This window comes from Mirounga angustirostris, unplaced genomic scaffold (genome assembly GCF_029215605.1).
Source record: "Mirounga angustirostris isolate CCGP_5_RB_7025 unplaced genomic scaffold, mMirAng1.0.hap1 SCAF_3, whole genome shotgun sequence".
Taxonomy (NCBI): domain Eukaryota; kingdom Metazoa; phylum Chordata; class Mammalia; order Carnivora; family Phocidae; genus Mirounga; species Mirounga angustirostris.
In genome coordinates, this window is record NW_026991711.1 from 142,384,024 (window position 1) to 142,407,006 (window position 22,983).

General features: G+C 36.7%; 1 protein-coding gene across 5 annotated transcripts in view; it reads right to left on the reverse strand.

Annotated features, from left to right (window-relative positions):
• The window catches only part of SESTD1 (SEC14 and spectrin domain containing 1), a 148,753-nt gene that overhangs the window by 119,151 nt on the left and 6,619 nt on the right, over positions 1–22,983 (reverse strand). For 4 of the 5 annotated variants that reach the window (XM_045868437.3, XM_054506113.2, XM_064586778.1 and 1 more), the window contains exon 2: positions 253–370. The exons of the other annotated variant lie outside the window; for it this stretch is intronic. The gene's annotated coding sequence lies outside the window, so the exon portion shown is untranslated. The remainder of the gene's footprint in view (positions 1–252; positions 371–22,983) is intronic. 5 annotated transcript variants of the gene reach the window in all.

A 22,983-nucleotide genomic window follows, 5' to 3' on the forward strand; every position in this document is an offset into this window, starting at 1 on the left:
TAATCTCAAAGTCCTGAGACAGAGCCCCGTACTGTATTCTGCGCTAAGTGTGGAGCTGCTGGGGATTCTCTCTACTCTTCTCCCTCTGCCCCTCCCCCCATTCATGCTCTTGTAAGTGTGCATGCTCTCTCAATAAATAAATAAATACATACATACATACATACATATATACATATATACATAAATAAGACTTAAAAAAATAAAAGGAAAAATGAGACCAGGTATTCCAAGCAAAGAGGTGAAATAACTTACAAGGACAAGAAAATTAAGACTGGTAGGAGCCCCTGGGGTGGCTCAATTGGTTAAGCGTCTGACTCTTGATCTCAGCCCCGGTCTTGATCTCAGTTGGACTCCACACTGAGTGTGAAGCCTACTTAAAAAAAAAAAAAAAAAATTAAGGCTGGCAATAGACTTCTCAAAAACAATATACACTGCAAGACCACATTGTAAACGTAAGTGTGAACCAAGGATTTTATTTCTGGCCAAGCTGTCCTTCTAGTATCAAGGCTACTAAAAAACTTTAAATATGCAAGAACTAGGGAAAACTGTGCCCATGAGCTCTTCTTAAGAAATCTACTAGAAACTGAGCTATATAAACCAGTGGGTGACTGGGAAACTTGAGCAAAGAACTGATGGTGAAGACTTAATATATTTATTTGTAAAACTAAAAGCAAAACAAAGCTGCAGTTACAGTTTGAAGGCAAAGTAGATAAAATGCAACTAAAAATGGAAGAGAAAAAAAAGTAAAATAAACTCACTGATGAAATAAGAGTAAGAATCAAAACATGCCATTAAAAACTAACAAAGAATAGTAGAAAAAACAAGGAAATAAACAAAATACACAAGTAGCTGCTGTAACAATAACAAAAACAAATCCAAAATATCCAAAAATTTCCTTAAATGAAAGCACATCATAAAGAAACAAAGAAAAACATAACATAATGTACAGTTTTTATAACATAAAATAATTTGACAACTGAGATCATATTCATCATTAAAAGAAAATGATTTTTAATATGGCTCATATAAAAAAATGATCTAATTGCTCTATACAAGAGATAACTGATAACCTAAAACAAAGCAAATCAGAAAGACTAAAAAATAAAAGGATAGGGTGCCTGGGTGGCTCAGATGGTTACGCATCTGCCTTCGGCTCAGGTCATGATCCCAGCGTCCTGGGATCGAGTCCCGCATCGGGCTCCCTGCTCAGCGGGGAGCCTGCCTCTCTCTCTCTCTGTCTCTTATGAATAAATAAATAAAATCTTTAAAAAAAAATAAAAACAAAAAAGTAAAAGGATAGACAAAGGCATATCAAGCAAATAGAAATAAGAAACCAGGAAGAGCGATCTTGATACTAAGGAATTCAAGCCAAGAAGCATTAAATGTGACAGAGAAACTGTTTAATGTTAAAAGCCATAATACACAGTGAAGATGCATAACAAGTAAGAATATGTATCCATCAAAAAACAACTTATTAAACTCAACACCCAAAGAACAAAGGATCCAATCAAGAAATGGGCAGAAGACATGAACAGACATTTCTCCAAAGAAGACATCCAAATGGCCAACAGACACATGAAAAAGTGCTCAACATCATCGGCATCAGGGAAATCCAAATAAAACCCCAATGAGATACCACCTCACACCAGTCAGAATGGCTAAAATTAACAAGTCAGGAAACGACAGATGGTGGCGGGAATGCGGAGAAAGGGGAACCCTCCTACACTGCTGGTGGGAATGCAAGCCTGGTACAGCCACTCTGGAAAACAGTATGGAGCTTCCTCAAAAAGTTCAAAATAGAGCTACCATCCGATCCAGCAATTGCACTACTGGGTATTTACCCCAAAAATACATATGTAGGGATCTGAAAGGGTACATGCACCCCGACAGTTTATAGCAGCAACGTCCATAATAGCCAAACTATGGAAAGAGCCAAAATGTCCATCAACAAATGAATGGATAAAGATGTGGTAGGGGCGCCTGGGTGGCTCAGTTGTTAAGCATCTGCCTTCGGCTCAGGTCATGATCCCAGAGTCCTCGGATCGAGTCCTGCATCAAGCTCCCTGCTCTGTGGAGAGTCTGCTTCTCCCTCTGCCTGCCGCTCCCCCTGCTTGTGTTCCCTCTCTCGCTGTGTGTGTCTCTCTCTGTCAAATAAGTAAATAAAATCTTTAAAAAAAATTTTTTTTAAATAAATAAATAAATAAGATGATGTGGTGTGTATGTGTGTATATATATATATATATATGTATGTATACACACAGTAGAATATTATGCAGCCATCAAAAGGAATGAAATCTTGCCATTTCCAACGACATGGATGGAACTGGAGGGTATTATGCTGAGCAAAATAAGTCAATCAGAGAAAGACATGTATTGTATGACCTCACTGATATGAGGAATTCTTAATCTCAGGAAACAAACTGAGGGTTGCTGGAGTGGTGGGGGGTGGGAGGGATGGGATGGCTGGGTGATAGACACTGGGGAGGGTATGTGCTATGGTGAGCGCTGTGAATTGTGTAAGACTGTTGAATCACAGACCTGTACCTCTGAAACAAATAATACATTATATGTTTAAAAAAAAAAAAAGAAGAAGAAGATAGCAGAAGGGGAAGAATGAAGGGGGGTAAATCGGAGGGGGAGACGAACCATGAGAGACTATGGACTCTGAGAAACAAACTGAGGGTTCTAGAAGGGAGGGGGTGGGGAGATGGGTTACCCTGGTGATGGGTATTAAGGAGGGCACGTATTGAATGGAGCACTGGGTGTTATACGCAAACACTGAATCATGGAACACTGTATCAAAAACTAATGATGTAATGTATGGTGATTAACATAACATAAAAAAAAAAAAAAAACTTCCCTTGGCACCTGGGTGGCTCAGTCGTTAAACATCTGCCTTCAGCTCAGTCATGATCCCAGAGTCCTGGGATCAAGCCCCACAGCAGGCTCCCTGCTCGGTGGGAAGCCTGCTTCTCCCTCTCCCACTCCCCCTGCTTGTGGTCCTATGCCAGGAAAAAAAAAAGTTTCTTATTTACTCAAAAGGATGTTATAAAATACAGCAAAATTTGAATAAAACCAGTAGACTGTTGTATCAATGTTAATTTCCTGATCTTAATTACAGTACTGTGGTTATATAAGAAAATATCCCTGGTTTTTGGGAATGCACCCTGAAGTATTTAGGGGCAAAAGGATATAATGTCTGCAATTGCTCTCAAATGGCTCAGAAAAAATAATATATATTCATTGCTTTATAAAAAGCAAATGTGATAAAAAGTCAACATTTGGTGAATTTGGGCTAAAGAGTATATAGAATTCTTTGAATTACTTTTGCAATTTTTCTGTATGTCTGAAGTTACTTCAAAATTTATTTATTTTTAAAGATTTTATTTATTTATTTGACAGACAGACATAGCGAGAGAGGGAACACAAGCAGGGGGAGTGGGAGAGGGAGAAGCCAGGCCTCCCACCGAGCAGGGAGCCCAATATGGGGCTCGATCCCAGGACCCTGGGACCATGACTCAAGCCGAAGGCAGACGCTTAACATCTGAGCCACCCAGGCGCCCCTGAAGTTATTTCAAAATTTAAAAACTGGGTAAAATTAAGTATTTGATAATAAGCCTTCCTACATCATTCTCCAACATGTGTGCACCCACACACACATTATTATAAAAACCAAAACCAAAGAGAGACGTTTAAGTTATTTTTTTCCTATACCCTCCATACAAATCGCCACATAATCTGCCAACTCTACCCTCTTCTCTTCAACAGCACTACTGGTTCAATAACTGTATAACTTCTGAAAGATTTCCCTACTTCAGAATCTCGTCTTTCGCAACTTGCAGAATTAACCACCTCATTACTCTACTAGAAAATCTTGAACAGTCCTCCATGGCCAACTCTTCTGCCAGCCTTAAGTCTTTGCAGATCATGGCCCTGACTCTCTCCACCTAATGTCCTTTTCATCAGCAAGAAACCAAGTGCAGTTCTCTGAACTTGCAATGCTGTTTCATTGTTTGTGCTCTAGCATATGGGGCTCTCTCTGATGAAATACCCTTCTCTATCTAGTCAAAGAAACGCCCATTTATTCTTTAAATCTTACCTTAGCTTCATCTAGTCTGTGAAAGTTTCCCTGACACAACACTCAATGGGATGATAAGTAACCATTCTCTCCCTTCTTAGTATTACTATTTTATCTTCCTCCATCTCTATTATCTTATCACACAATACAACTATCTCCCATTCTAGGGTGAATGGGGACTCAGTGAAGGATGGGATTAAGTTATGCTCATTTGTTGAATTAACTTAGAATACAATAGGTCCTCAAACAGTGTTTATTAACAGGAGTAATTACATATACAAATACACACAATATGAGAATACAGGCTTAAAAAAAAGTTAAAAAAGGCTCAATCTATATGTTGTGAAGTAAAAGCTAAGAAAATTTAAAAAATAATCATAAAACTAATAAATATTTCACAGGGGAGATGACATGTGCTTTTGCTTGCTATTTAATATAAATTAGAACAAGCCCTAGATGTAAGGTTTTTTTTGCATTTATTTCTGGAAAACTAATACCTGATGTAGTTTTTTAAATTTTTGTTTTCTATAGTTTGATGATTAAGAACACTTTGTTGTTCATAGGTCTTTAAATCATGAACTGAAACTAAAGTAAATTTATGTAAATGAAATAATAGGAAACCCAAAGTAATTTTACTTCCTAATAATTAAAGAATCACCCTTTTGGACAAAGTACTTTAAAAGCAGTAACTCCTGATTTAAATTCAACCCCATAAAAAATCTAAAAACTTCTTAGATTATATAATCTATCACAAAGAAGTTTTAAAAAAAATACTACAAATGTTAAACTTGCACTCCTTTACAGTATACACATTACAGGGATAAATGAAACCGCTTTCTAATTTTAAGAGAGAGATGCTCAAATTATTAATGACATTAACAATCCATGTTAAAGCTTCCATGAAAAAAATGCTGTCACATACAAATATGCAAAGTCATAACTATAGAAATTAGTACTGTTGATGACATCCTTGATGTCTCCTTCTGGTCTTGATAAAAACCTCTGGTTTTTCTAATAGTCACTCTCTCTCTTAGCATTATGAGGACCAAGCATGATCTGACCTTTGCTTACCTGGCCCTTCCTACATGTTTCTTCCATAGCCTATACTTCCAAGCACAAAATTTAGCATCTGTTATTAAAAGTATATGCTCCAGAAGTTCAGGGACTGGGCCAATTTTACTTTCCTTTGACGTTTACCCTTTCCCTACAAATAACAAGCACAGTGTGTGGAGCATAGAAGGAACTCAATAAGTATAAGAGAAATGGCTGAATTAGTTTGAAGATATTTTAGGTGGTAATTTTCATAAAGATTTAGTTTATTTTCTTTAGTAATAAGGAAGGCGATTATTTTCCAGAATAAGCACTGATAATCAGACATGTGTGCCAAATATGGCAAAAGGCCTACTTTCAGTAGTAATAAAGGGTACTTCAAAATCTCCCCTCAATGTCTGTAGAGACTTCCTCTACAACTGTTCACCAAAGACAAGAGTCCACGCGGGTTGCTACCTCTATTGCCTACTAGAAGGACAGATACAACCATGGCAACAAATTTTGAAATGATTCTGTAAGTATAATGACACTAATACACCCATAGGAAAGTGTTGGCATACTGAAAATGAATGCCTTCTCCTGACCTTCCCTCAAGAGTCCTATGATCATGAGGCGCCTAGGCGGCTCAGTGGGTTGGGCATCCGACTCTTGATTTCAGCTCAGGTCATGATCTCCAGGTAGTGGGATCGAGCCCCTCATCAGGCTCCACGTTGAGCGCAGAGTCTGCTTATCCCTCTCTGCTTCTACCCTTGCTCATGTGCATGTGCATTCTCTCTAATAAGTGAAAAAATCTTAAAAAAAAAAAAAAAAGTCCTATGATCATGAATTAAATTCCTTCAAAATTCTTATATTCCATAAAAATATATATTAAATAAAACATTATACCTACAGCATACACTATATTTAGAAAAACAGAAAATCTAACAAGTAATTTGACAATAATCCAATAACACTCTCACCATAATGCATTAAAATTTTCTTAATATAAACTACAGCTCTTGAAATAGTCCCCTCACAGTCATGCAAGTTTCTATACAAAACTAGAAATTTATTAGCAAATTACTAACTGTAGAACAAAGTCAGTGTCATCTTATAATTCTTTGTGTACCTTGCTTATAAAGGTCATATATAACAAAGCAAACTGAGTAAGTGTCCCGAAAATAAAGAACAAACTGGAGCACCTAATTTCTTCTTCCTCAGAGGAAAGGCTTTGTTGTCATAAAAGTTAATTGAATTATTGTCTTTGATCCTATTTTTTTCTCTAGTGTTCTCTATTAACTGACCTCTTTTTTCTTTCTTCCTCTAACTTGTGTTTTTTCCTTAGCCCTAACTGCTTTTATTATTGAAACTTAAAGTCCTGTCAACCTCTCAAGTTAAATACACTAACCACTTAGATGCTACATGTCTACCAAATTTATCGTAAGACATTTAAGAGTGCCACATTTACTAATCACTGCCAATGTCTGATTGCTCTAGTAACACATTCCGTTTTTACAACTAGTTAAGGTACTATATTTTTACTGTGAATCTCAGTGCTTGAAAAAAAATAAATACTCAGGGGCGCCTGGGTGGTTCAGTCGTTAAGCGTCTGCCTTCGGCTCAGGTCATGATCCCAGGGTCCTGGGATCAAGCCCTGCACTGGGCTCCCTGCTCGGCGGGAAGCCTGCTTCTCCCTCTCCCACACCCCTGCTTGTGTTCCCTCTCTCGCTGTGTCTCTCTCTGTCAAATAAATAAATAAAATCTTTAAAATAAATAAATAATACTCAAAGTCAGATTTGTACTATAAATTAACAATCTATTTAAATAGACTATATAATGGAATGTTGTATTATCTGCAGTGTCCCTACCTCTTGTAAAAAAAAAAAAAAATCAATTAATTTTTTAGTAATTTTAAGTTACCTAAATACTTTTTTCATAAAATGTCTTCTCTTTGCAAATCAGATCATATTTCATGCAATGCTTTATACTGCAATCACAAGGGTGAGTCATTTGTAGCATGTACAATAGGGTTTTTAAAAATCTGCTAAGGTAAAAACACTGAAAGACAAAGTTCAAAACTGCACAGCTGGACGCATTCCAGAATAGAACCTTAAAAGTGACTGAAACCACTGATGCTCACTTGTATTTTTTGATAGTATCATTCTAGATCTGTGGTTCTCAATCTGGCTACATATTAGAATCACTTGGGGAACTTTTAAAAAAATATCCACTCCAGGTCAACTGAATCAGAATCTCTAGGGTTTGAACCTAGGCATAGAAACTGTTTCAAAGCTGCCCAGCTGACTATAATGTACAATTAGAATTCAAAACCATTAGTCAGGACTCCATAATTATTAACAGAATAAAATATTAAGGTATCATTTAGGACTAACAACATTTTATTCTTAAAGAACTATCATTCAACAAATTTAAGTCTTTAAATTAGCAGTATGACAACGCTTAAGTCCATTACTCAACAAAAAGGAGGTCCTCCACTATCATTTGCTGTGATGCAGATATTTTAACAATTAAAACGATGATGATTATTTTAGAAGGAATATGGGGCTACTATAATACAAATATATTATTTCAGTATTTTACAGTAATTCTAGGTCCAAATTCTCCGGAATAGTTGATGAGTCAAATACCTAATAGCCTGCAAGTTACAAGGTTATAGGAAATACCTTGAGAGGAAGAACTGGGGCATTTCAGGCAGAATAAATTGATCAAGGCCATGATACAAAGACAGTACAAGTGTAGAATCTGTACAGAACAGAGGAGGAAGTTCAGTGTGATGGAGACTAATAGGAATAGTTACATATGGAAGAAAAGCTAAAACTGTGTACAGACTGAGAAGTCTCTGAATGACAGACTGATTTGTCTGTCCCTGTTGGACTAACTAAAAAAGAATGACAGGGTGTTCCACTTCTGACAAGATGGAGTACTTTTCTCATTCCTCCCACTAGGTACAATTGAAAACTCTTATACATAAAACAAACCTAAGAAGTCTGTGAAAGGTGGAAAGAGGAAGGCAGACTGGCTAGAGACCTCAGGACCTGAGGAACAACTCAGTGGTGAATTCCCTGGGTATTCTTTTGTCTTCATGTATCTCACGGCTGGAGCTAAAATGCTGGCTACCTGCAAACACCAACAGATCAAAATTAAAAAGGCCCCAACAAAGGCTTGCTCTTTTCAGTCAAAAAGACCAGGAAAGGGCAGTCTAGCAAGATACAAAACTTTTAGATAATAACTGCACTACTCTAGCCAAACACCACACAAAAAAGTGACCCCACTCTTACCCATGTCAGCAAAGCCTGAGTAAGGAGGCTAGACATCCACCCTCAGGAGTATGTAACGAAGTGGACCTAGACCCCAAAGCAGGGTGGTGTCACAGATAGCCAAGAAGGGATCCCAGACTTTCATCTGAGAACAAGCCCTCACCCTCCAGTACCTGCCATCCCTGTATGTAAGGGAAAACCACATAGAAAGCTGTTAGAATTAATTATCTGATAAAGATTTTAAAGCAGCCATAATAAAAATATTTCGATGAGCAATTATGAACATGCTTGAAACAAATGAAAAACTAGCATCAACAAACAAAATCTCAGCAAACAAATAGAAGATGTAAGAACCAGATGGAAACTTTTGAACTAAAAGATACAGTAACTGAATGAAAAAGCTCTTTAGATGGACTCAAAGCAGAATGGTGGGGACAGAGGAAATAATCTCTGAACCAGAAAAGAAAGAATATAAATTACGCAATATTAACAACAGAAAGAAAACAGACTGAAAAATAAATGAAGAAATCCTCAGGGAGCCATGAGACAACAAAAGACCTATCATTTACATCACTGGAGGGGGTGGAAGGGTGAGGAACAACTGAAAAAGTACTTAAATATGGCAAGACAGGGAGTGTATGTGCTCTGGTAAGCGCTGTGAATTGTGCAAGACTGTTGAATCTCAGATCTGTACCTCTGAAACAAATAATGCAATATATGTTAAGAAAGAAAAAAAGAAGAAGAAGAAGAAGAAGGTAGCAGGAGGGGAAGAATGAAGCGGGGGAAATCGGAGGGGTAGACGAACCATGAGAGACGATGGACTCTGAAAAACAAATAGGGTTCTAGAGGGGAGGGGGGTGGGAGGATGGGTTAGCCTGGTGGTGGGTATTTAGGAGGGCACATTCTGCATGGAGCACTGGGTGTTGTGCACAAACAATGAATCATGGAACACTTCATCTAAAACTAATGTTGTAATGTAAGGGGATTAACATAAGAATAAAAAAAATTAAAAAAAAAAATATGGCAAGACACATAAACCTATAGGTTCAAGAAGTTTAGCGAACGTGAAATTGGATAAACCCAAAGAAATCTATGCCAAGTTACAACATAATTAAACTTCTGAAGACTAAGGACAAAGAAACCACTCAGAAAAAAACCAAAACCTTACCCACGGGAGAAAAACAACTCAAATGAGAGCAATTTTTCATCAGAAACAATGAAGGCCAGAAGGAAGTAGCCCAATATTATTCAAGTGCTAAAAGAAAAGAGTGTCAACCCAGAATCCCATACTCAGCAAAAATATCCTTCAATCAGGGAGAAATCAAGACCTTCTCAAATGAAGAAAAACTGAGTGAATGTTACCCGTAGACATACTTTAAATTAATGACCAAAATAAGTCCTCCAAACAGAAAAATAATGAGAACTTTACAGTATCAGGAAAGAAGAAAACAGTAAACAAAAATATGGGTAAATACACTTTCCTTTTCCTCTTGGGTTTTCTAAATTATGTTTGACAGTTGAAGCAAAAGTTGTAACTGATATGGTTCTAAATGTATGTACAGGAAACATTTTTAGACAATTATAAACAGGAAAGAATAAAGGACCATAAAAGGAGGGAAGATTTCTACAGTTCACTCAAACTGGTAACATGATGAAAACAATAGACTGTAATAAGTCATGTGTATACAATGTAATACCTAGAGCAAACACCAAAAATGATACACAAAGAGGTATGTCCAAAACACAACATTTAATCAAAATGGATTTCTAAAATATTCTCAAGTAATCCAGAGAAAGAAAACAGAAAAATGAAAAACAGAGAAACAGAAAACAAAAATTAAATGGCACACTTTAGCCCTAACACATCTATAACTACATTAAATATAAAATCTAAACACCTTCAGACATATTAGCACAGTGAATTAAAAAACATGACCCAACTATATGATGTCTATAAGAAATTCACTTCAAGGGGAACCTGGGTGGCTCAGTCAGTTAAGCGTCTGCCTTAGGCTCAGGTCATGATCCCAGGTGCTGGGATAGAGCCCCACAACAGGCTCCCTGCTCAGTGGGGAGTCTGCTTCTCCCTCTGTCCCTCCCCCTCAACTTGTGCTTACTCTCTCTCTGTCTGAATAAAATCTTAAAAAAAAAAAAAAGAAAGAAATTCACTTCAAATATTATAAAGGCAAGTTGAAAGTAAAAGAATGGAAAAAGATAAATTATGTAAACATAGCCAAAGGAAAGGAGTGACTATATTAATATCATATAAAGTAGACTTCAGAACAAAAAAATTTACCAGAGACAGAGAAGTATATTATAGAATGACAAAACGGTCAATCCATCAAAAAGACATAGTAATCCTAAATGTTCAGGGGCCAACTCCACAGAAATTAGAAGGATATAGAACTCAAGAACACTATCAACCAACAGAATCTAGTCAACATTTATAGAACACCCCACCAATCAACATCAGAATACTTATTTTTCTCCAAATGCTCAGGGAACATATACTAACATAGATCACATATCAAAAAAGACCCTGGACCATAAAGCAAAACTCAACAAATTTAAAATAATTGAAATTATACAAAGTACACAACAGAACAACAGAAACAAACTCAATAAGGGAAAGATAAGGGCGCCTGGGTGGCTCAGTCATTGAGCATCTGCCTTCGGCTCAGGTCATGATCCCAGGGTCCTGGGATCAAGCCCCGCATCGGGCTCCTCGCTCAGAGGGGAGCCTGCTTCTCCCTCTCCCACTCCCCCTGCTTGTGTTCCCTCTCTCGCTGGGTTTCTCTCTGTCAAATAAATAAATAAAACCTTAAAAAATAAATATATATATATATAAGGGAAAGATAAAAGGAAAATCTTCAACCACTTGGAAACTAACACACTTCTTATCTGACCCAGGGCTTATTTAAAAGTCTCTAGGGAGAGAGGGGCGCCTGGGTGGCTCAGTTGTTAGGCGTCTGCCTTCGGCTCAGGTCATGATCCCAGGGTCCTGGGATGGAGCCCCACATCGGACTCCTGGGTCAGCGGGGAGCCTGTTTCTCCCTCTGCCTCTCTCCCTGCTCATGCTCTCTCTCTCTCTCTATCTCTGTCTCAAATGAATAAATAAAATCTTTAAAAAAAAAAAAAAAAGTCTCCAGGGAAATTTAAAAATACACTTAACTAAAAATAGTAATAATAAAATAAAAACACATTCAACTGAATGTACAGTTGAAATATACAGTACAAAGAAATATACAGTACAGTTATCCCATGAACAATGTTAGGGTTATGGGCACCAACCCCCTACACAGCAGAAAATCCACCCGTAACTTTGGACTCTCCAAAAACTTTACGAACAGACTACTGTTGACCAAAAACCTTACAGATAACATAAAGTCAATGAACACAGGTTTTATATGTTATATGTGTCATATGTTTTATTCTTAGCATAAAGTAAGCTAGAGAAAAGATTAAAATCCTAAGGAAAATACATTTACAGTTCTGAACTGCATTTACTGATACTATAAGATTATATTGTCTGTCTTTACAAGATAAATTGTACTGACAAATATACATCAATATTGTCTTATAGGATACATAACTGTAGATGCTATGCAGATTACTAACACTAGACATCAGAAATTCAGATAATGTGAAACAAAGTGGCTTCACAATTATTACAGTAGCACAGTATATACTACCATTAATGCAGTTATGATTTAATACTGCATCTTTCAATTTGCTTACATTTCTCACAACTGCAAATGGTGCCACCAATGGTGCCCTGGACGGTCTGGAAATCTTTGTGTGTGTAAATTTAATAAATTTTAACTTTTTATAAAAGATTTGTGCTCATTTTATGATAGTAAGTGATAAAACAGGCTCGTATCAACAAATTATTTTATGCATTCATTACATACCTCTTTAATTTTTTTGATATTTCTAGGCTACACAGGTTGTCCACAAGTTTTTTCACACTGTCACAAATCTCCAAAAAATTTTCCAATATATTTACTGAAAAAAACCCCATGTATAAGTGGACCCATACAGTTCAAACCCAAGTTGTTCAAGGGTTAACTGTATATCAAAAAATATCAAAAAACTGTATATCAAAACTAAAGCAGTGCTTAAGGGAAATTTTAACACTAAATACATAAATATATACACTAAATACATTAAAAGAAGAAAAATCTCAAATCAATAATATAAGCTCCTAACTCAAGAGAACAAAATACACCCAAAACAAGGAGAAAAGAGGAGTAAAGAAAAAAAAAAGAGCAAGAAGACACAAATTACCAATATCAGGAACAAAACAGGAATATCATTATAGGCTATAGACAGCAAAAGGATAAGGAAACACTATGAACACCTCTACCCACTCTGATTTGACAACTCAGACTAAATGGGCCACTCCCTCAAATATAAACTACCACAAGTCACTTAATGTAAAACAGATAATATGAATAGCTCTTTAAACATTATCAAGGGAAATGAATTTGTAATTTACAAAACTAAAAAAAAAAAAAAAATCTCAGCCCAGATGATTTACACCAGAGAAGTCTATCAAATGTTTATATGGGAATTAATAACAATTCTAAACAACTGCTCCAGAAAATAGAGACAAGGGAACACTTTCCAATTCATTTTATGAAGACACTGTTACACAATGATACCAAAATCAGACAAAGACATGAATGTAAATGTAAGAATTGTTAACAAAATAATAAATAGTATTCAACAATATATATAAAGATGACACAAAATAACAAAGTGGGGTTTATGCCATGTGAAGTAGGTTCAATATTTCAAAATCAATCAGTGTAATCTACCATATTACCATGGTAAAAGAGAAAAATCACATAATCGTATCAGTTGTTGCAGAAACACAACTCACAAAATTCAACACCCATTCATAATAGAAAAATATCTCAATAGAGGGGAACTCTCTCAAACTGATAAAGACCTTGTGCAAAAAAAGTGCAGTTAACATCATCCTTAATGGTGAAAGACTAAATGCTTTTCCCTAAGATAAGGAACAAGGCAAGTATGTCCATTTCACCAATCTTATTCAACACAGTGCTGAGAGTTCTAATCATTGCAGTCAGAAAAGAAAAGAAAGAGGGGCGCCTGCGTGGCTCAGTTGCTGAGAGACTGCCTTCAGCTCAGGTCATGATCCCAGGGTCCTGGGATCGAGCCCCGCTTCGGGCTCCCTGCTCAGAGGGAAGCCTGCTTCTCCCTCTCTCACTGTGTCTCTGTCACATAAATAAATAAAATCTTTAAAAAAGAAAAAGGAAAGAAAAAGGCATACAGATCAATAAACAAGAAATGAGATTCGCCCCTCTTTCAGATGACTCATTTGTCTAAGTAGGAAATCTTAAGGAATCTATCAAAAAACTTTTAGAATAAATGAGTTCAGCAAGGTTGCAGGATAAAAGATACCATACAAAAATCAACTGTATTTCTATATACTAATAAGTCTGTGAACACAAAATACATCACCATTTATAATCACTCTAAATAACAGATTGCTTAGGTATTAATCTAATAAAATATATACAATACTTCCACACTAAAAACTACGAAATTGCTGATGAGAGTAATCAAAGAAACATGGAGAAAGATACCATGTTTATAGATTGGAAGACGCAATATAATAAAGATGTCAATTCTCCTCAAATTGATACATGGGTTTCATGCAACTCCTAGCAAAATCCCTCTCATCGAGATTCTTTGTAGATACAGAGAAGATTATTCTAAAATTTGTATAAAAAGACAAAGGAACTAGAATAGCTAGAATTTGGAAAAGAATAAAGTAGGAGGACCCAGAAATAAAATTATAAATACGTCCAATTGTTTTTTGACAAAGGTACAAAATCAATTCAAAGCAGAAAGACTGCCTTTCTCACAAATGGTACTAAAGCAACTGGATATACATGGGGAGAAAAAAAAAAGAAACACAAAAATTAACTCAAAATGGATCATGGTCTTAAATGTAAAAGAAAACTCTAAAACTTTCACAAAAAGTTTTCTAAAATCCTAGGAGTCAATTTTCAGGATCTACAGTTAGGCTAGATTTCACACCAAATGCACAATCCATTAAAAAAAATTAAAAACTAGACTTCATCAAAATTAAAAACTTTTGCTCTGTGAAAGACTATGTTGAGAGTAAAAAAAAAAAAGGTACAGAGTGGGAAAAAATATTTTCAAACTACCTGACAAAGAATTAGTATGTAGAATATATAAAACAATACTTGAAACTCCCAACAGTTAAAAAAAAATCCAAACAGAAAATGGGCAAAAAACATGAACAGTTTCACCAAAGAGGATGTACAGATGACAAATAAGCGCATGAAAAGATGTTCAATATCATCCAGCCACCAAGAAAATACAAATTACACCAACAGTGAGACCTCACAATGCACCTATCAGAATGGCTAAAATTAAAAGTCAAAAACCAAATGTTGCCAAGAATGCAGAAAAAAAAAGGATCACTCCCTGTATTAGTCTGCTAGGGCTGCTATAACAAAATACCACACAGACTGAGTGGCTTAAACAACAGAAATGTATTTTCTCACAGTTCCAGAGGCTGGAAGTCCAAGATCAAGGTGTCAGCAGGTTTGGTTTCTTTGAAGGCCTAAGGCCTCTTTTTTTGGCTTGGAGATGGCCACCTTCTCACTGCATCCTGACATGGTCTTTCCTCTGTGAATCCATATCCCTCAAGGATGTGTGTCCACATTTCTTCTTATAAGGACATCACTCAGATTGGGTTAGGGCCCACTCTAAAGGCCTCATTTCAACATAAATTGCCTCTTTAAAGGCCCTACCTCCAAACACAATCACATTGTGAGATACTAGAGGTTAGGACTTCTACATATCAACTCTGGAGGGAACAAAATCCAGTCCATAATATTCATACACTGCTACTGGGAATTAAATGGTACAGCCACTGTGGAAAATAGTTTGGCAATTTCTAAAAAAAAAAAAAAAAATGAAACCAAAAACTAAACATGCAACCATACAACCCAGCCAAGTGCACTCCCGCCTAATCACTTACCACAGAAAAATGAAGACTCATGTTCACACAAAACCTATACAAAAATGTTTGTAGCAGCATTAGTCATAATAGCCAATAACTTAAAACAACCTAGATGTCCTTCAATGGGTGAATGTTTAAACTGTGGTACAACCATAGCGTGAAAAAGTACTCAGCAATTAAAAAGGAACAAACTATTTAAATACGAAGTAAGTTAAATGAATATCCAGAGGATTACACAGAATGAAAAAAATCCAATCCCAAAAGGTTTACATACTGAGGATTCCATTTACATAGCATTCTTGAAATGACAAAATTATAGAAAAAGAGAATAGATGAATAGTTGGCAGGTATTAAAGAGAAAGGGTAGGAAGTGGGAAAGAAGTAGGTATGGCTGAAAAAACAAACAAAACAAAAATAAAAACACAAAACTCTTTGTATCTTATTACAAATGGGTGGGAAATTTCACTGAAACCTTTTGCACTTTCTGATATTCAAATGACGTGCCCTAAAAGTAAATTATAAGAATAATAATGATCAAATAGCGGTGGATGGGGAGATACTAGTTACCGTACGTGGAATGATTAATGAGGGCCAGGCTCTATGCTAAGCCAGACTTATCCCGGCTCCAACACCTAATGCTTCCCTTCACCAGGCTACATTCAATTCTCCACTGTCATGGAAAGTTAAAAACCAGTGTCCAGCATGATCCTGAACAAAAGATGTAAATTATAAAATTACCTCTCCTCTTCTACCAACATTCTTATCTCCTTAGTACCTTATCTCAGCCAAGTATTAAGGAGAAAAGCAATAATTATCTGCTTAAATGATTCACACTAAGATATAAGTAACTGATAGGCTTAAATATTCTCACAATTTACAAAAGCACGTTAATTCAAATGGCATTTAAACAGAAATTGTATTTTTAAGATAGAATTAACTGTATTCCAAGTGTTCTCATCTGTTTAATTCAGGTGCCCCAAAGCATCCATTCATTTCTGATCTTGGAGTTCTAGGTATTTTAAAGTAAATTGAATACAAAGGCCAATTACAAAGCAGCAGTAATAGTTTCCATCTCATTACAACTCAAGATGTCTTTCTGGTTAGCTGCCTGTCCTACAGAGAGGAAATATTTGGAATAGAGCTTTTATTTGTCTGAGTAAAGACAATCCAGAATCTGGTGAAAATTGTAAAAATCCACATTTGTCTTCTTAGCTGCCTCTGTGCTTCCCTTTCCCCTGCATTCTGGGTTCTCTACCACCCCCAGGGCATCCTTTATGCTTCTAGCCCCCAGGTGGCAGCTGTCTTCCAGCTTACCCTATCAAAACAGAAAAGGACTTAAAAAGGACTGAACTCCATCTTAACAGACTTGTTCCGTAATTTAAGGCATCTAGGAGAAATGTTCGCCTTTTGGTTTGATTTGGTTTAATTGAGGGAGTAGGAGCTGTTTGTTTTTATTTTGTGGAGTCCTTTAGAATTGCTTTCATACTGCTTCATGCCTGGGGGAACTGGGTCAAAAGAGTTCATAGGTTATATGACCTCTCCTTTCCCCTCTCCACGCTTTTAACCTTCCTTATTCGGAAGCCAAGAATCTCAAATTCTAAGGACCCAGATTCCATTTCCATGGTGTTTACTTACTTCTCCTCGTTTGAAATCCCTTTCTCTTTTCCAGAATGGTGGTCATTTTGTACCTCCCCCTCCCCTCCAATCCCCCACAATCTGTTCTCATGCATCAGAGTTCTTGGAGCCTCCAGTGTGTAAGGGCGGACGACCTGGGGGAAAGAGTGTGTGTAGTTCATGAGGGGCTAGGTTAAGCTCATGAACTCGCAAACAAGAAACTTGACTAAGGAAAAGAGCAAAGGGCCATCAAGCCCACTACCGCGCCCATCCAGGTGATGTAAGTAAGATTCAGCACTTTTGTTTTTTACACCATAGCTGGGGGTGGGGGTGGGGGGATTAGAGGGGTACAGTTAACCATAACCACTGAACAGTACACAGTACATGATATCAGAAAAAAAAACTACCAACCGGCAATGATTATACATACTGGAGAATGCAATGGTAAAGAAAACCTCCTAAACTGGATGTTAAAATTAATTACAAATATATATACAACTAATCACAATACATTTTAATTTCTACCTAATTATTATGCAACATAAAAATACGAGTATCATAAAAAATGTGTCAGGCTTGATTAACTTTCAGTTTTACTTTAATGCAACTGCAACCTTTCCTTCCAGCCTGCGCCCCTGCAGCTTCCTTCATTGCTGGCTGCAAATGTAGGATGGTGGCAACTCCTAAAACTTTTTTAAAAAACAGCGATTCCTGGATGGCTCAGTTGGTTAAGCGTCTGCCTTTGACTCAGGTCATGATCTCAGGGTCCTGGGATTGAGCCCCAAATGGGGCTCCCTGTTCAGCAGGGAGGCTGCTTCTCCCTTTATGCTCTCCCCACCCCTCGAATAAATAAAAAAATCTTTAAAAAAAAAAAAAACTTTTTAAAAAACAATTACCAAGACACCACACTACCACACCAGAAGAGAGGCCAGAAACTTAGTGACCCACTTCTTGCAACCATAGTACTACAGTGTTAATCTTTCCCAGATCCAAACTATTCCTTATCTAGTTATTGTAATTATTTTCCCCAACATTTTTTTTATCACTTTCCAGCAGATGAAGTCCAGGTTACTTCACAAGCAGCATCAAAATCTAAACTCTTAAATGGCTCAATAAAAAGATGCTCAAATTAATTTATAATAAAAGTAGGCACCAATCGAATGGCAAAGATCAAATAATTTGGTAACATGGATACAGAAACACAGATGTTCTCATATATCTTTGATGAATATGCAAAATGCTACAACCCCTATGGAAGGCAAATTTGGCAGTATCTATCAAAATTACAAAGGCAAGTAACCATTTCTAGAAATTTATCTTATGGTATACCTACCTGCCCCACCACTATGTATGAAATAACATATACAAACTTATTCATTGCAGTATTATTGTAAGGACAAAAAGTGAATAATAGCAAACACTTATCTAGCACTTAATATAACGTCAGACACTGTTTTAAGCACTTACATATTTTCTCATTAAATCCTCCCAACAATCCTATAAGGTATGTGCTATTAACACCCCCATTTTACAGATGAAGAAACTGAGGAGCCAAGTAAAAGTAGCCCAAGATCACATAACTAATGTAGAGCCAAGATTTGAACCTAGGTAGTGTTAGCTCTGGAGCCTGTTTTCTTAACTGATATGTTAAATCATCTAAATATAGATTAATAAGAAAATAGCCGAATAAAATATATGGTACATCCATCTTAAGGAATACTACACTTTATTTTTTAAAAAATATTTTATTTATTTATTTGTCAGGCGGGGGGGAAGCACAAACAGAGGGAGCAGCAGCAGAGGGAGAAGCAGACTCCCTGCTGAGCAAGGAGCCCGATGCGGGACTTGATCCCAGGACCCTGGGATCATGACCTGAGCTGAAGGCAGACGCTTCACTGACTGAGCCACCCAGGTGTCCCAGGAGATTTACATTTTAATCTCTACACCCAACGTGGAGCTCGAATTCACCACCCTAAGATCAAGAGTCATATGCTCTTCCCAGAGTCAGGCAGGCCCCCCCCCCCAGGAGTATTACATTTTTAAAAAGAAAGTCCTTTAATTCTCCCTCCAATTTTGAAGGTAGACTGAACTCAGTGACTCACTTTGAAAAATGAAATGCAGAAAGGGAAAAATAGTAACACTACATTGAAGAAAACTGGCAAACACTACCTTAACCAAGTGATCCAGGTTAACATAACCAGTGATGTTACGGAAATATCAAGTACTCCCTCACATGACATGATGAGAAGGGCAACTCAACTTTCTGTATTATTCCCAGAAAGCCAAAGCCCCATTCTAATCATGAGGAAAACATGAGACAAACCCAAGTTGAGAGATATTCTATAGAATATCTGCCCAGCACTCCTCCAAAAAAAGGACTGAGAAACTGTCAGAGGAGACTAGGGAGACAAGATAACTAAATGCAATGTGGTATTCTGGGTGAAATCCTGGAACAGAAAGAAGACATTAATGGAAAAACTGGGTGATATCCATATAAAGTCTACAGTGTAGTTAATAATGTACTGATGTTCAGTTTCCCATTTTGACAAATGCACTACAGTAAGACAATAACATTTGAGGAAACTGAAACTGGGTGAGGTATATATAGGAACTTTCTGTACTATTTTGTGCAACTTTCCTGTAAATCTAAAATTATTCCAAAGAAAAATATTTATTTATTTTTTTTAAGATTTATTTATTTTAGAGAAAAAGAGCTGCGGGGGCGGGGGGGGGGGGAAGATGGGCAGGGGGAGGAAGGGCAGGAGAGGGAGAGAGAGTCCTAAGCAGACCCTGAGCTGAGCATGGAGCCTGACTCAGGGCTCGATCCCACAACCCTGAGATCACGACCTGAGCTGAAACTAAGAGTGGGAGGCTTAACCAACTGTGCCACCCGTGTGCCCCAAAAGGTTTATTTTTTAAAAAGAATAAAATTCCTTGTGTATTGATATGAAAAAAATCTCTAAGAATGAAAAATGTAAGGTGCAGAATACTGTATATAGTATGGAAGAAGCAGTTACATACATACGTAAGGAAATATTTGTGTAAAATGGACAGGAAAACACAAATGTATACATAAAATATTTCTGTAATGATACAAATCTGATGACACTGGTTGACTCTGTGGAGGAGAAAACTCAGTAGTTGAGAAACAGGAATAAAAGGGAGACTTTTTAATGTGTCTTTTGGTACCTTTTTAATTTTGAAATATATGAATGTATTAGCTACTCAAAAAATAATTTAACTTTTAAAATGAAAAGGATGACAAAGACCTGACCTGAAGCAAAACCACTGGAAATCATATAAGGAATTAATTAGAATTTTAGGAGATAAAAAAGTCTGATCACCTCCATCTATCTGTTAAGACTATCATATTCCCTTCCTCACTTTTTCCAACAACCTAATTTTTCCTTAATGCACTGAAGACATTTATTCTAGATGAACCAATCTGACTGCCAACTTCAACAATTCACCAACTTGTTCCTCAAATCTACATCTCTCCCAGCCAAACCTAGCTCTAAACTTAAAAAGCCACCTATCTATTGTGCTATTCAGCATCCTGTGTGTTTTTTTTCTCTAAAAGGGATGGCAAATGCAGGCACCCATGCCATCACCACTCCCACACCCATAACAACACTGCTCAGTGATCACAGTGGTCTTTCCCACTAAATCTGCATGCTGCCTCCAACTACTCCTTAATGTAATGTTCCACAAAGCCACCATCAATCAAAGCTAGCCCATGAATAAAACCTATTTGCCACATCTGGTCTCTCCCATATTAATCTGTTTACCTTGATATGTTCCTCCATTATTTCATGTATATTTATTTTTGTATACACCACTATTTTGTTCTGAAAATGATTAATGAGACTTAAAAGAATACGTGAACTATAAAAAGTTAATAAATTTAAAAAATTAATAGGAAAAAGAATAAAGAAAACACCAAAAATCGTGCCAAGAGAAAGACCAAAATAAATGTACAGCATAAAATCACTATGCCTGCTCTGGAGTGGGCCACAAATCTGGCTTTGGCTTTCTCGTAGCCATCACAAAAAGGAAAACCCAGTCCACAGTCCAGCAGATAGAACAGAAAAGTAAGTACTCAGAAGAGGAACTATTCTGTGTACTCAGACCAAAGAGTAATTTTTATAAAACAGAACATTATAGAATGAACAAGATATACAAGATACACAACTACCAGTTTTCAAAGAATTTGGATGTTTGTGATAGTGCCTATCAGGAGATACCTATGGTATCTTACCAAAGCCCAATGCAGCAAAATTGATTTTACAAAGAGCAGGCACAAGCTTTAAGAACTCACTCTGTCCTTTTACTTTGTTTCTTCCTTCAGTGCCTCCCTAAGTATAAACTCTTTGAAGACAAGAACCATATTTTCTAACACTTACATATAGTTCATGACACTTTGTACTGGGTTCTGCCAAAAAGAAGCATTCAATATCAGTGAGAATTTACATAGCACAATTCAAACCTACTCTGATAAAAATTCTCTTAATAGGAATTTCCACTCCTACCAAATAGAATAAAAATGATAACTGAAGCTTCAATAGACAGAATTTCTATACTGTTATTCAATCACAATTTAATTTGTAATGTCCCAACAGCATTTTTTTTTTTGCATATCCCTAGCACAAAGCTAACAAAAAAGCCAAATCAATATCACTGACTCTGATCAAATAAAATGAAACTCATAGCAAAAGCTTTGGCAACCCTATCAAAGGAAATACAATATTACTACCTTTCAAGAACATAATCAATAGCTCTTTATAAACCAGCTGACAAAGGCAGGTTCATTTTTTAAATGACTCTGCAAGTCTGCAAGTAGACAATGAATTATAATGCAGATTTTCTCTACTTCTTTCCAAGAATCTGTAGTTTCTGTAAATGCCAAACTGCCAGAGAACTGTATTTCCCAGCTCTTCCATACACACACACACATACACATACACACACACACCACTATCAAACAGGCTTATAGTTCCTGTATGACCATTACCTACCCCTTCCCCCTTACCTAGTCAAATTGGAAATGCAAAGAAACCTAATGAATTATTTAGGTAAAATGATTACGAACAACAGAAGTATTAAAAAACTTAAATTACTACTCTCAAGTATAGGCATTAGGATACATTAACCATTCTATATTTGTATTTTATTAATGGAAATCATTAATAAATAAGTAGTCTCATCCTATACTAGCTGAAATTTTTTTTTTTTAAAGATTTTATTTTTTTTATTTATTCATGAGAGACAGAGAGAGAGACAGAGGCAGAGGGAGAAGCAGGCTCCCCGCGGAGCAGGGAGCCCAATGCGGGACTCGATCCCAGGACCCTGGGATCATGACCTGAGCCGAAGGCAGACGCTTAACCGACTGAGCCACCCAGGCGTCCCTGAAATTTTTTTTAATACATTTGGTATTTCAGTTTGCAGTATGCTCCTCATTTGGAATTTTCTGTACACAAGAGCACACCCTATCATCCCCAAGAGAGGATAGCTGTACCAAGTGAAAGAACATGGACAGGCGTGGAGGGTGGGGAGTACCTTCAAATGGATGTCAAAAAACCCAATTCCTGCACCTTCGTTTCATCTGTTAAGTTGGGAAACGACCATCATCTCTATTTGATAGAATTATTGGAAGGATTAAATGAGGTTAAGATTTGTAAACTCCCTACTAAATGCATATAAAATAGATGCTCAACAAGTGTTAGTTTTCCTGCTGTTTTTTTATAGGTAAGGAAACAGAAGCTGAGCAGACTTGTCCAAAGCCAATGGCTAGTAATTGTGAAACACAGGCTGAAACTCTAGGGCCTAATGTTTTTTCCAGTACACCAAGCAGCATTCAAATAGCAGAACCCAACACCTCATGTTTGTCACAGATGGTCATACAAAGAAAAAAATTAACAGTTCGAACACCTATTAGATGCTGAACGCTATACTAATCT